Here is a 12,242-nt window from a genome sequence, read left to right on the forward strand (position 1 = left end):
AATCTTATTGACATATAACAATTAATGCAATAAGGTCTTCAAAAATTTTGAGGAACTAAAAGAAAAAAGTGGTCAATACTTAAAACATGAAATCTCAAAAACATTTGTGTTTTAACGTAAGATTAGCGAGTCCAACCTAACAGATATTTTCAAATGAAAAATATAGAGTTTTTTTAAGGAGGTGAAAGACCTGCACTCTGAAAACTATAAAACATTGATGAAAAAAACTGAATATGACACAAACAAATGGAAAGATATTCCATGCTCATGGATTGGGAGAAGAAATATTGTTAAAATGTCTATACTACCCAAAACAATCTACACATTCAAAGCAATCCTTATCAAAATACCACCAGCATTTTTCACAGAACTAGAACAAATAATCCTAAAATCTGTATGGAACCACAAAAGACCCCAAATAGCCAAAACAGGCTTGAACAGGAAAAACAAACCTGGAGGTTTCACAATTCCAGATTTCAAGTTATATTACAAAACTGCAGTAATCAAAACAGTATGGTACTTGAATAAAAATAAACACATAGATCAATGGAACAGAATAGAAAGCCCAGAAACAAACCCACAATTATATGGTCAATTAATCTTCAATAAATGAAGAAAGAATAAGCAATGGGAAAAAGACAGTCTCCAACAAATAGCATTGGGAAAACTGGACAGCTACATGCAAAAGAATGAAACTGCACCACTTTCTTATACAAGACACACACAAAAATTAACTGAAAATGGATTAAGGACCTAAATGTGAGACCTGAAACCATAAAAATTCTAGAAGATAACACAGGCAATAATTTCTCTTACATCGGCAATAGCAACATTTTTCTAGAGATGTCTCCTGAGGCAAGGGAAATAAAAGCAAAAATAAACTAGGGGACTTCATCAAGATAAAAACTTCTGCAAGGCAAAGGAAACAACAAAACTAAAAGACAACCTACCGAATAGGAGAAGATATTTGCAAAGAACATATCCCAAATATATAAAGAACTTATAAAACCTAACACCCAAAAAACAAATAATCCAATTTAAAAATGGGCAGAAGACATGAACAGACATTTTTCCAAAGAAGACAAACAAAAGGCCAACAGACACATGAAAAGATGCTCAACATCACTCATCATCAGGGAAATGCAAATTAAAACTACAATAAGATATCACTTCACATTTGTCAGAATGGCTAAAATCAGAAACACAAGAAACAACAACTGTTGGCTAGGATTTGGAGAAAAAGAAACCCTTGTGCATTCTTGGTAGAAATACAGACCAGTGTAGCCATTGTTGAAAACAGTATGGGGGTTCCTCAAAATTTAAAAATAGAGCTACACTATGATTGAGTAATCACACTACTGGGTATTTACATGAAACATACAAAAACACTAATTCTAAAGGACACATACACCCTGTGTTTATTGCAGCATTATTTACAATAGCCAAATTACAGAATCAGCCCAAATGTTCATCAATTGGTGAATGGATAAAGAAGAGGTGGTGTGTGTGTGTGTGTGGGTGTGTGTGTGTGTGTACACAATGGAATATTATTCAACCATAAAAAGAATGAAATCTTGCCATTTGCAATGACAGGGATAGAGCCAGAGAGTATGATGCTAAGTGAAATAAGTCAGTCAGAGAAAGACAAATATCATATGATTTCACTCATATGTAATATTTAAGAAACAAATAAACAAAAAAGAGAGAGAGAGAAACCAAGCAACAGACTCAACTATAGAGAACAAACTGATGGTTACCAGAGGGGAGATGGGTGGGAGGGGAGATGGGTGAAATAGGTGATGGGGATTAAAGAGTGCACTTACCATGATGAGCACTGAGTAAGGTATAGAATTGTTGAATCACTATGTTGTACACCTGAAAGTAATATAACACTGTCATATTAGATATAGATATTTAAGTTAGGTATTCCAGTTAACTATACTGGATTTAAAATGAAAAAAATTAAAAAAATAAAACTAATGACCACAAACCTCAAAAAAAAGGGGGGGTTAGATTATTGCAGATGTCCAAAATGACAAATGTGAGTTAATGAAATAATAACAATGTTATTATTATTGACATTAAGGGGAATTATTAACGGGAATATTTTTACTGTTTTCCTTGGTTTCCCTTACTTTGTAATATAATTTTGCTAAATTCTGAGTGCCAAGATTAAGGGGAATGTTTTTACTGTTTTCCTTGGTTTCCCTTACTGACATTAAGGGGAATATTTTTACTGTTTTCCTTGGTTTCCCTTACTTTGTAATATAATTTTGCTAAATTCTGAGTGCCAAGATATTCATAAATGGAACACTTGCAGAAAAGTGTAATTGAAAGATTACATAATGACACTTGGCTAAAAACTGGAGTAATAGATTCGAAAAGAGAAAACTGTGGGGAAAGACCAAGAAAAAAGACATGATGTCAAAAGACCTGAAGTTTTTGACCTGTCAATTGCAAGATATTGTCTTGGGTAAATTGCCTGGTATCTCTATGACTCAGTTTCCTCATCCATAAAATGAGACTGCTGTAATAGATCACAGCGTGACTGTTTTCCCAGCAACTTGTCCTAGACACTATCCACCGTCCATATGGCAACTGTGACACAACCTTGTGTGTTAGTGACCTTGGGAATTTCCTGGGTGAAATCTGAAACTGGCTTCCATACACAGAGAGCGAGGAGAAACCTAAGAAAGAGGCAGATCACTCCAGGCTGGTAGGTGACAGTTTTAATAAGCAAGGGAAATTACATTTGAAACTTGTCTTGGGTGGCTGCAATATGAGTAGTAGATCTTCCTACCCACCCCTCAGAACCCTAAAACTTATAGAGAGACCTTAACCAGATTTATTCATGTATACCACCCAGATGGTCTCAACATCTTACTTTCTCAAGGCTATATCCTTGAACAACTCCTAGTGTAGATTGTCGGTCTACTTTTTCAGGTGGGGTCCTAGCAGCAATGAGATCAAACTACACTTAATTTCTGAGTTACTTTTACCAGACCCTTTACAGCCGATTGGGATAGCCTTTGGCTTTTTGAGTTCCCTCTCTGTCTTGGGTCTTTCCCACAGTTCGTACCTCTTCTTAGGATTTGTCAGTTTCCTCCAGATCAGGATTATTCAACATCATAAACATCCTCTCCCATAACTGGTCTCAGTATAGAAATCAGTGTCTCATACCAGGTGCTCAGCATAGACTTCAGAGTACCTTAGCTGTCATTCAAGTGGTAAATACGACATGATCAGGCCCTTCAAAGATAGGAGCATGGATGGCCTGTCTCATTCCCAATTCCCAACCTAAAAATTTGTTGTATGTCCTCTATAGATTTCCAGGGGTCCATGTGCCCTGGGAGATCCCCTTCATTGGGCCAAGCCTCCCTGCGGGCTAGAAAAATCCACTCTATGAAGACAGTGAATGCCTTAGAGCCTTCAAGACATTATGTGGGAGCTGCCAGACACTAGGATGTATGGTGATATTGCTCATTTTCTCTGCCTCCTGTCTGGTCAGAGAAATACTATCACTCCTTGTATCCTATAGCTGCACTAACTTGCACTGGTCTTTTGCTGGAACGTGGTAGCTATATCAATAAGCTCCATGGGAGTATATTTCATCATGAACATTTCCCATACTGGGGACTGCTCTGCTGGCTGGGGTTGCTGTTACTATGGTTTTGCTTTCCTTTGTATTAGGGGTTGGGGCATTTTGGCATATCAGTCACCACAACTTCTTCCTCTTCACTTTCCTAGGCATTCATCTCTTACTATCCCAGTCAGGCTTTGTCACAAGTGTTTGGACTTTAATCCATGGCAGCTTGCACCCTTCTAGAACTTTGCAAAGCAGCACGCTAAGGCCTCCAAATTATTATCCTGCTCTCCCACCTTGTCTGCCAGCTCTGAAGCTAGCAGAGTAGTGGACAACCACACATCCTTCTCTAATCTCAGCTTTTCTTCCATTTTTCTTCCATTTTCTTCCATTTTAAAACTCCAGCTTCAGCTTCTAGTTGGGCATCAGTGGCCAGCCAGACTGCCCACAGTAGAAGTCAACCCACTGCAGCAACCATTGATTTCCCTTCTTTGCCAGAGTGTGCCATATATATTTCTTCCAACAAGAGCATTAGACCGGCTGATGTTTTGGGGGTGTCCCCATGCTCACATGGTGCTCCACAAGCATACAGCCTATGGGCCACTCCTCCACACACACAGGTTGAATGTCACTAGAACTTTCTGCCTCAGATCCCTCTTTCCCAAGACCCTTTTCTTCAGTCTCCTGGATGCCTTACCAATTGTTGATCTGCACCCTTAGAAGCTTCCTGGCTGAAATTTGAACCCGGCCCCTAAAAAGGAGGGCAAGGAGAGACCCATGAAAGAGGCAGGCCACTCCAGATTGGTGGGTGGCAGGTTAAGCAGAGAAACTTACTTATGAGGATTTTCTCCCCAGCAGCTGCAAGATAAGCAAATCTCCACACCCACCCACCAGAATCTTTAAAAGTTTATATAGAAGCCTTAAGTGGGTTCAGTCATTTATACCATCCAGATGGTGTCAATAACAACGCTCTGTAAAGACTGTGTCCTTGAAACAGCTCCTGGTGTGGGATGGTGGGCTTAACATACATTCCAAGGACAGAGGAGGATGTGGGGAGCCTCCTATTGCCCTGGTCCAGCTCTACAGTCAACCTGTGGTCACAACCTCTTGACCTCCCCTAACAAACTTCTAACTATATTTGGTTATAAGAGGCATATGAACCTGATTCTAGTTAGTTTATGAGGGACTGCGTGGGATTCGTGAACCAGAGAGAGGTCAGAGGGTCTTCAATAGCCAAAGCTTTCTTCAACAGCTAAGAAGCTACTACTGATGATAGGTACTACCAAAGAAAGGTGGCCTGCTATAGGAAAGAAGCTGATAAACAGAGAGACAGTTGAGAAATAGAGTCATGTTGTTTTGCTGCCTGAGTCATTCCAAGTTCAGCTGTGTCCTATGATACTAGTTGCTTGGTTGTTCAACTTTTCCTTGGAATCATTTGCCAGTACATTTCCCCTTTCTTACCTCATCTTTGAAATTGGTATCTATCCCTTGCTGCCAAGAAGATCCCTAATCTGATTAACTTTTCTAACTTCCTAAATGTTTCTTTTAGAAATAAGATATTGACCATAACAGGACTTTGGGAACTTTAAGGCACTACCCAATGTAAGAAGTGTTACATTGGTTATAATCTACAATCAACCCCAAATGTTTGAAGTGCTGTCTCATAAAAGAAGAATTTCTTTTTATAAGTAGTTTCAAATGGTAGCACCAGGGGAAATGGTTTGGTAACATTTAAAGGGAGGAAGTTCAGCTCAATACAAGAAAGGTTTTAAAAACTAGAGTTTCTTCTAGTTTTCTCGTGTTCAACCCTAATATTCTATGACACTAAATCTCCATGATTTTATTCCAAAGGCTGCACCCATTCTAGTCTAAAACCCTAATTCTTTAGCTCTATTTTTCTTTAGATAAAAAGCTATCTTTTCAAGTTTTCCATCACCTTTGTTTAATACACACAAATACTAAATGTATTTTCATTTTCTGTCTATATAATATATGTATATAGTTTTTAAACCAGTGATTCTCAAAAAATAGTGTGGTCAATTATTGTTCTTTTCTTTCCAGCAACCACTCCCCTTTCTTGTGGCAAGAATAAAGGATTAAGATTTAAGGGAACCACCCATCCCCATTCTTTGTCCATGTTTTTCAGCTGAATCTGAATCTTGGGCTGAGATTGTTCAGGACTAGAGAATGTGGCCTTAATTAAGTCCACAATGTATTGAATTTCCTGCCCATAAAAATTGCTTAAAGGAACAAGCATATAACCTAAGCTGGGTCAATTTGTGTGAAATCAGAAAGTTGCTCTGGACCAATTTAAATGGGCCGTCAGGAATTTTGCTGGGAATTCTAAGACTAAGTTTCTCTATTGTAGGTATTTGGCTCTAGAATCTGCTGGCAATTTTCACATACATGACTTTGGGGGAAACTACCACAGCCTCGAAGCTAATACCTTAAAAACAGAGAGGAGGAATAAACCAAAACTGTGTCCTTGATAACCAGGTTGAGTCCATGAATTGAACCTAATATTAAACGTATCATAGAGTTCAAAAATTTTAGTGTTTAAGACAGTTTGAACTCATTTGTTTTTAATTTGTAACTGAAAGCATCTTAAACAATGCAAGTGAGGGAAGTGATGGATAAAAGATAGCAGAATATGCCACTCCCCAAAAAGCCTCTTGGGCATATGGATTTTTGACCTAAAAGGACTTTGAGAACCAGTAGATGAAGGAAAAGCTCCAAAGACAGGGCACAAGTTTTCCTTTTGTAAAAGATATTTACACTTATAAAGGAAATCTCCATTTGCAAAGGTTTCTCCCGCTCCTGTACCAGGAAGAGGACTCCTAACAGCTCTTATCATTAGAGAAGGCAAGACAAATCTGCATAACAAACCTTACTAACAACACTTATTCACCATATTTTTCCTGATCACCTTCCCAGAACTTGCCTCCTTGGCCCAGGAGCCCAAAACCTTTTTTCTTTTGTTTAGCCTAAGATGGTATATGAGCCCAAGTTCTAACCATCCCTTTCGGGTACTCATCACTGGATGCTCCCATGTGTATGTATGATAGATATGTTAATAAACTTCTCTTAGTTTTTCTCTTGTTCATCTGTCTTTTGCCAGTGTGGGTCAAGGACAAGCCAGCCCAAGATGGGCCACTTTGGCATGAAAATTATTTTGAGTTAAAAAGCACTCAAAGTGGTGCCTGGGTGGCTTAGTAGGGTAAGAGTCTGACTTGGGCTCAAGTCAAGATCTCAGGGTCCTGGGATTGGCCCAGCATTGGGCTCCCCTCAGTGGGGAAGCTGCTTCTCCCTCTGTCCATCCGCCATCTCATGTTCTCGTGTGCTCTCTCTCTCTCTTTCTCTCTCTCTGTCTCTCTTCCAGATACATAAATAAAATTTTTTTTTTTTTAAAAAGCACTCAAAACCCAGCAGATTAAGGAAAAGCTCTTTACCTCCTCTACAACTGCCTAAAAAGAATTTAAATAGAGGACCCGCTCCAGGAAGAGAGCTATCACTAAAGATAACTACATTATGATATATACTAGGTATGGTAGACAGGGAGGACCCTAGCAAGGCCTGTTTGACCAAATTTCTCTGTGTCCCATAGTTTCTCAGTGGCCCAGCAAACATTTGCTTACCAAACATTTACTATTTTTCATCTTCCTATGAATTGCATTTCTTCCCTTTGAAGTCCCAGACCGCTACCCCCTTCTCTTTAGTTTGGAGTGACATATATACCTCATTTTGCCTGTCTTTGGAATTTCCATGTCTGTGTGGATTTCCCATATGCACAAAATTAAATTTGATTTTCTCCTGTTTATTTCATGTCAAATTGATTCTTAGTTCAGCTAGAAGGAACTTAAAGGGGACAGAAATTCTTGCTCCCCAACTTCTGTCTAATTCAAGTGCAGCTGGAGAACCTAAGAAGGCAGAGCAAAAAGATTTTTTATTTTTCCCTTACATGGACAACACTGCCCCCACTATCTTGGTACAAGCTCCATACACCTGCACACTCTGACATTTTACTCAACTGACAACATTTACAAAATCAACCAAAGTAAAGTTTTAAGTTTTAAAATAAAATTTAAAAAGTTTTGCATAGAATACTCATTCACGTATCCATGGACTATGAATTGCCTGGTATGTGACTGAGAAAACTAAAACATCTGGAGCTCTAAATGAAATTATGTAATATTCAAGTGTTATCAGGACCATATTCCTCCCCTCTCACTCTGAACTTATGTGTTCTCCTCTGAAGAAATTAAAAATTAGTCATGGGAAACCTCACTAAAATGGAGTCCGTTGGCTAGGCAGGGGGAGCTCTCTAGCTCCACCACTCCTAGTCAATTGCAGACCCACCAGGAAGAGACACATTTGCCCGTACATGTGAGTAAGGGACAGGCAGGGCTAGATAGGGAGAGATAGATAGGGGCTACAAAAATCCCAAAAATGTGCAGGTGTGGGGAAACCAGAGACAGGGGAACAAACCAGACCACCCTGCCCTAGGCGGGTGGGGCTGTTTGTTATGCAGATTTGTCTTGCCTTCTCTAATGTTTTTTTTTTTTTTTTTTTTTTTTAACTGTCTAGTAGACATTTTATTGACGTAAATTCACTCACAGGTAACTTCTGACACTCACTCTGGGCAAACAAGGAAGACAAGGATCCCCGCGGCTGCACGACAGACTGTCGTAGCGCACACTGTGGGGCCATCCGCACGCACACGGGGGTGCGGCCCGGCGAACACCCGCGTGCTTTCTGCACAGATGTGGCTCCAGAAGTCTCCGGCTTCCCACTGCGAACAGGCGTTCCTGTTTGTTTCCTCGACCGTCAGGCGCACAGGTCCAGGAGCCCCAGGCCAGGTTCCTGCTCTAGACAAAAGCTCCTTGGGCCCCAGGATGTCTTTTTTATGATAAGCACCTGTGACCAACAAAGAATAACCAGACCCTCGAAAGGAAGTAAGCCACTGAAGGTGTTATCACTAGTCCTTGCTCAATGGTGATATCAATAGAGATGTTAATAGGATTTAAGTTCCCTGGTTAGCTTTCTATAAAAGACCAACCCTAAAGGCCTTCAGTGGCAACCCTGTCGTACTCCTCTCACTCCTGAGAGCTTTGTCTGTATTTTCACGTAATAAACTTCCATTGCTTTACTCACTCTCCCTTGTCCGCGAGATTCATTCTTTGACTCCGTGAGACAAGAACCTCGTTCTCCCTCTTCACATGGACTTGACCTTGCACATGGATCCTACTTTACTCCTCCAGGAGCAGAAAAAGATGCTCCCCCCCACCCCCGCCAACCCCAAAACAGCTCAGCCAATGAGAAGGTACCACACTTCAAACTTCCACTCTACACCAATGGACTTTTAGTTTATAACAGCCTTCCCAATGTATCCCTTTCCTCCTCATAAAAAAGCACACCTCTCGCCTTGTCCCCTGGCCTTACCTACAGGCCTGCCACAGCTTGTTTGTCCCAGGTTGCAGTTCTCGTTTAGTCCTGAATAAACCTGTCTTTTGCCGATAAAACAACCAGCAGTTTTTATTGTTAAGTCTAACAAAACATATACACAGAATCTACATAGAATCTTTGCTCATCTGTAACTCCACACATACACTGAATACTTCCTGGATCAGCATCTTTTGTTTTCTCTGCAAGAACTACATGTGGATGGGTATTGGGGTGGAAAGGACTCTCTATTGTCCAATTCCCAGAGTTAGCCACATTCTAGGAGAATATGCTTGTGTGAGCCAACAAAAGTGGAATTCCTGTAAGAAATGTTTATAAGAACAATTAGAACATACAGAAGCTACTGTAATAGATATGGATCTCAGTCCACTGACAGGTGAAAAAACAAAACAAAAAAAACAGGAAACTTTATTTTTCCATCACTTAATTTCTACCTGCACTTCTCATTCTCTCATGACAGAAAACATACCTTCCCCTGCTCTCTGCCTTCTATTATTGTCTCCCTTCTGCCGAAGGGGAAGGAGGTTATAGATGCTGAATTTAATATGGAAATGTAAAAAATAAAATTGTTTCAAAATGTTTTCTACCACTCCGTTTTTATCAGTAAAGTTCTAAGTTGAGAATTCTGAATTAATCTGATTGCTATATGTAATGGAACTTTATCTTAACCCAATCTTAAAGCCACACTTTACTAAAATAATATTAGTTTGTGGGCATACTTGGAAAGACAGGAGTTAAGAAAGCAGAATGAGTGGCTAATGGTGAAATCTCCAACATCAGTGACGAGAAGACAGGAAGCAGACTGTTCTCCCTGTGCTAACAAAAGGATTCAGGAGAGGGGAGAGAGAAAGAAAGGGATGTTTTTCAGACAGCTTCTGATAACCAGAATTTGCATACAGTTTCCAGAAAACAGATCTGATAAAGCAAGAAGAGAAGATAATGAGCTAAGACATTTCTTCCTCTCCTGCAAGTCTGTGCAACATCATCAAAATTAAACATAACCTGGCCTGGCTACAAGTCAATTGGTAAAATAAATTATCAAAAATATAATTAAGCAAGCAGAGAGGCCTGGGCAAGCTTCTTGGGCTTTTTTTTTATATCAAAGCTGTAAAAATGGAGCTTCCTGGGGTCATCCCATCAAAATCACTAACAAAGCCTACATCTGGCTTGACTCTGACCAAAGATCTCTCCTCAGAATCAATTAGGACAATTACAAACTAGTCGTGCACAAGGGCACATCTGTGGTTAATTGAGTAAAACATACTTAATCAACCTTTCTGAGTAATAAGCTTGTAGGAAATCAAAATCCCTGGTGTCCGTTGGCTCTAAGTTCTGCTACTTAAAATCTGGCTCTTTTATGGATATAAGGAGGAAAATGCTTGAAGGAGGAGAACGAATGGCTCAGGGTAGCTTTTCTGGCGTAAGAGGGTATTGGAAGAATCCTCTTCTTATCACCCCTAAATGCTTTCCAGTCTCTCAGGAGACTATTTTGTCTTTGCCCTAATGAGAACACAAACACGTACAACACAAAAATAACCAATCCAAAGCAGCTGATCCGGAAGTTGCATTGCCAGTAAGCTAAACGTGAACCTTGACCCCAAATCCTAGCTCCTAAAAATTTTTGCAATCAAGTTAATTTATTATCACTCCGCTGCTGATGACATATTCTGAAATTTAAGTTTAAAAAAATACTAGCAGATTATTAACTTAGCACTCCTGTTTTCAAGCCATTCCAAGAGGCAAGGCCAGAGAGTGCCTGCTTTGGCAGGATAGCAGAAATCATAACTCATGCTGGAATCCCACATTCTCCAAATATAACATTTCAGAGTCACTCTCCACTCTATCTCATTTTTTTTGAAGATAGCTCTGCTATGGAAAGAATAGCCAGAAACCATTTCTACTGGGCATGGGAGGAGGAGCCTGAAGAGCTAAGTATGAGAAAATGGGGGTAAACGATCACAGTCCATAGGTAACACGTTTCTAACCTTAGCTATTTGAACAGTGAGACCCTTGTATCTATGGAGAGACCACCCTCTAATTGTCACCTAATGCACTGGGCAAATAAGCCAGAACTATTTTAAAGAATCCAAACAGCTCACATTCTCCTCCTGCTGGGTATACTTCTAATAAGTTGGCATTAGCACACACCTTCTCTGAATGGAAGAGAACAAAGAGAAAGAACAAACGAGATATAAAACAGAAAACAAAAATGCCCCAGGGTTGTTCTGAACTCCAGCAGCTCAGAGGAGGTGAACCAAGCTTCATCGGCACAGTGGGAAGTTCCTAAGCAGGCGGGTCCCATGCCCTAGAAACCACCTCTGATGTGGATCTCCAATCAAACTAAACAAAGAATTTTAAAGGGAGGATTAGAAAGAAAGGAAAAAAAAAAGCACTTTTTTGTGGGAAGACTATTCCATTGCCTCACCTTCTCTGGAATCGGTACTCGGGCACCACACAAGTGTGTGGAGTGTTCATTCCCAGCAAAACGAGGCTCCAATTATTTATGTTCTCACTGTGTTACATTACATGAGGCTACAATGCAAAATAATCAACAAAAAGAAGCCTCAGGTGACACAGATGGTAGCGCCAATTGTTAAAAGAACAAAAAAAAAAAACCTGATCACAAGCTTTGCATTAAAACTACTCTGACAAATGAAATCATCATAAGAAGAAAATAGAACTTTGATTGAATAATAATTCTGAGTAAATGTCAACCTCCCCCATATCCACATTCATCTTTGGCATTAAAGATGGCTTTGGAATAAAATGAGAAGGGCGTTGTTTCTTGTTTCACATGAATAGAGATTAAGTCCTAAAGATCTTTAGAGCAGCCAGGGGAGTTCCGACAAGGTACGGATGGGCTCAGACTTTAGCAAATGAATGTACAGTAAACACGCCACCATCTCCTTCACACATGTACTGCCTCTTCGTGTTAATATCTCAGATAAGTGGACATAGAGGCCAACAAATTAACAGAATAACAGAAGGGAAGATGCTCACCTAAGTTGAAACGGAATTTCCCATTTTTTTTTCATGGCCTCCACAGAGTTGTCAGTGTACATAAAAATAGACACATAGAGCATTTAGACAACCTTTTCTGAAATGTTCATGGTTGTGGTCTCATGTTGAGAAGGTCATTTGTATAGCCTTCATATTTAAGATGTCTCTCCAACTCTTTAGTTTCTTGACCTTTATATTC

The sequence above is a fragment of the Eumetopias jubatus genome, unplaced genomic scaffold, assembly GCF_037043125.1.
Source record: "Eumetopias jubatus isolate StellerSeaLion01/CBP00866 unplaced genomic scaffold, mEumJub1_p1.0 scaffold_1, whole genome shotgun sequence".
Taxonomy (NCBI): Eukaryota; Metazoa; Chordata; class Mammalia; order Carnivora; family Otariidae; genus Eumetopias; species Eumetopias jubatus.